Source organism: Piliocolobus tephrosceles, unplaced genomic scaffold (genome assembly GCF_002776525.5).
Source record: "Piliocolobus tephrosceles isolate RC106 unplaced genomic scaffold, ASM277652v3 unscaffolded_29033, whole genome shotgun sequence".
Lineage (NCBI taxonomy): Eukaryota > Metazoa > Chordata > Mammalia > Primates > Cercopithecidae > Piliocolobus > Piliocolobus tephrosceles.
Genome location: NW_022312125.1, coordinates 1 through 3170, shown reverse-complemented (window position 1 = coordinate 3170; position 3170 = coordinate 1). Strand labels below are relative to the sequence as shown.

The following is a 3170-nucleotide window of genomic DNA, read 5'->3' as shown; positions in this document are numbered from 1 at the left end:
GCCAGAGCAGGGTGCCAAACTTTCTCCTTACAAGCTGTATGTGATCTTGGGCTCTGAGCCTTAGCCCATCATCCAAAATGCCTCCCCCGGTGCTTGCGGGGAATGTCTGTGGAAGGTAAGGATCTGGCATAATCCCATCACAGATTAGATACTCAATGAAAGTTTGCTGTTTTCCTTGGCTTCTCCCTTCCTATTCTGGCCAAGAAGTTCTATTCTCTGTCACCCCCTTACCTCCTTCTGAGTGGAGTGAGGCGAGTGAGGCCAGAGCTGAGCAGCTGAATGACTGGGACCTAGAGGATGCTGATGCCAGGGACTCAGGCCAGGATTGAGCAAAAGCACAGACTGGGCTTCTCTAGGATCAGAGGTGCGATGATGGAGACACAGCAATTCTGGGAAATGTAGAGGCAGGAAGTGAAAGGAAATGTAGGGTAGAGGAGCAACAGCAGATTGTACCTCTATCCAGTCCTGCTCCCAGATGGTAAAAATGAGGAAACTCCAAAAAGAGAAAAGGAAGTAGGCATGGCCTGGAGGAGGAGAGCAGAGCTGGCTTCAGACCCAACTCTCTCCACCCACACACGGTCTTTGTGTGTTCCAATCCCCGTTCATTCTCATTTACTGTGGAAAGTTGAGGAGATGGGGTGTCCCAGTTGATAGGGCTCCTGGGATTTCAGACTGAAGACCAGCAGGACTCCAGTCAGCTCTACCCCAGCTCTCCAGGACACAGCGCTTCCAACTCTGAGTGACGTCCCGACTCTGGTCCTTGCTTCACAACCAACGTGAGAATCACACCCTCCAGACCTCCCACAGGTAATGGTGCTGTGGGTGCCGGTGAGACCCAGGGGACAGGGGATGTCAGAGGAAGCAGGGAGAGGGGGACTTTGGGTCTTGGGTGGGACTAAAGGAAAATAAATATAAGGTGGCAGTGTGGGATTTAATTACTATGTGAAGATTTGAGACTCTACGCCCTTCACTGGATTCTAGATTCGGTTACAGCAGCCACAATCCCCTGTCATAAATTACGACTCTGGGAGGCTGAGGTGGGAGAATCGTGTGAACCTGGAGGCGGAGGATGCAGTGAGCCAAGACAGCCTCATTGTACTTCAGCCTGGGCGACAAGAGCGAAATTCTGTCTCAATAAATAAATAAATACAAATAAAAATAAACTAAGGCTCAAACTCAGCCTCATGGCTGGCCAATTTCAAGCTTTATCTTCAGCCCCAGCCCAGCCATGCCCTAACCCCAATACAAACCCTAGCTCCTACTTTATTATTATTATTTTTTGAGACTGAGTCTTACTGTGTCGCCCAGGCTGGAGTGCAGTGGCACTATCTCCGCTCACTGCAACCTCTGCCTCCTGGATTCAAGCAATTCTCCTGCCTCAGCCTCCCAAGTAGCTGGAATTACAGGCGTGCACCACACACCCGGCTCATTTTTGTATTTTTAGTAGAGATGGGGTTTCACCATGTTGGCCAGGCTGGTCTCAAACTCCTGACCTAAAGTAATGTGTCTGCCTTGGCCTCACAAAGTGCTGGGATTATAGGCATGAGCCACCACACCTGTTGCCCCCCACCCAGCTCCTACTTTAACCCCAACCTCATATTCAACTTGAATCTTAACACCAACCTAAAGCCAAAATTGAACCTCAATTCTATTCTATTTCCAAATTCAGCACCAAACTTAACCCCAATTCCATCCATGGCTCCAACTTGCATACTGACCCCAATCCTAGCATGAGACACAATCTCTACCTGCCTGATTACTGGCCCACTGGGCAGTCCTAGCAATGCATTTAGCTCCAACATTACCCTCCAGTTTCACTCCCAAACTCCACTCGACCCCAATTCTATCTCAACTGCAAACCCAGGCCCATTTCCGTCGTAGCCTTAACCCTAGGCTCATTCTCAACCTGAGCCTGATCTCCCAACTCAACTTCAGCCCTGCCTTCGGCTCCAACCTAGTCCCAACCTCCTATGCCCCAGCTCCGCCCCAGCCTGGGCACTGGCCCTGCCTCCATTTCAGGTGACAACCTCAGAGCCGTGCTGGCCCGAGCATGACAATGACGTATGAAAACTTCCAGGATTTGGAGAGTGAGGAGAAAGTCCAGGGGGTTAGAAATGGTAAGAGGAAAGGGGAAACTCTCCTAAAATGCTCTCTTTATACATTTAGAAGGATTTCTCCTGTCATTTCTGTACCTCCATCACGTGTGCGGATGGGTCCCCACTCTGAGGAGGTCAGGCACCAGCCTCCGATGGGCCTAGTGTGAAGTGGATGCAACGTCCCTAGAAAGACTGGGACAGGGAGGATCACAGTGGACCCAGCTTCTGATGCCCTGTGGGGTGGGGACGAGAGCTGCACGTTGGTGGAGGGGAAGATAAGTAGTTGGGTTTGGAATGAAACTCATTTGTGAACCTGACTGTCCAGCAGGTAGGTGAGCACAAGCCCACGAAGGGCCTGGCTGCCCCCAGCTCTCCCCATGTCCTCCTGCCCTTGCCCCCAGCACTGACCATGGGACTCCTCATATCACCATCGTCCCCCATCTGTGTGTGTGCACGTGGGTCCCCACGGATGTGAGGGGCCTGTGTGACTGAGGACTTGTGCTGGTCCCTGAAGTCAAAGGCCTGGGCATCCCCCATCCGAAAATCCTCCTTGTCCAACCCTCCCCTGGTGTCCCCTGTGCCCAGCCCTCCTCACTAGACAGCTCCCTGGGCCCTCTCCTTCTCCCATCTCCGTCATGTCTGGACCCTCTTCATCCTGACACCCTCTCCTCTTGCAGGGCCGCCTCCTCCCCAGTCCCTCCTGCAGCATCTCCGTTCTGGGCCCTGCCTCCTCCTGCTGTCCCTGGGCCTTGGTCTCCTGCTGCTGGTCATCATCTGTGTGGTTGGATCCCAAAGTGAGGGTCACAGGGGTGGACAGGGAAGAGAGAAATAATGGGGTAGAATATAAATAATGGGGCGCTACAGTAGGGCAGCGGTGAGGCCCGCAGTAAGAGCAATGCAGGGCACAGTGTTGGGGGCAGCTGTGGAGATGACAATGGGGCATGGTGAGGGCAATGCTACCAACTGTCATGGGGGTCACAACAGGGCCACTGAAGCACTGATGGAGGCACTGATGGAGTGATTGATGGGAATGGTGGGAGCACTGATGGAGTGATTGATGGGAATGGTGGGGGG

At 52.8% G+C, this 3170-nt stretch overlaps 1 long non-coding RNA gene across 1 annotated transcript; it reads left to right on the top strand.

The window, feature by feature from the left end:
* Positions 1-578: 578 nt before the first annotated feature.
* Positions 579-2890, top strand: LOC111521234. Its single transcript, XR_002724893.2, has 3 exons — positions 579-807; positions 2020-2117; positions 2774-2890. It is a non-coding gene; the product is annotated as an uncharacterized LOC111521234 (long non-coding RNA).
* Positions 2891-3170: the final 280 nt, after the last annotated feature.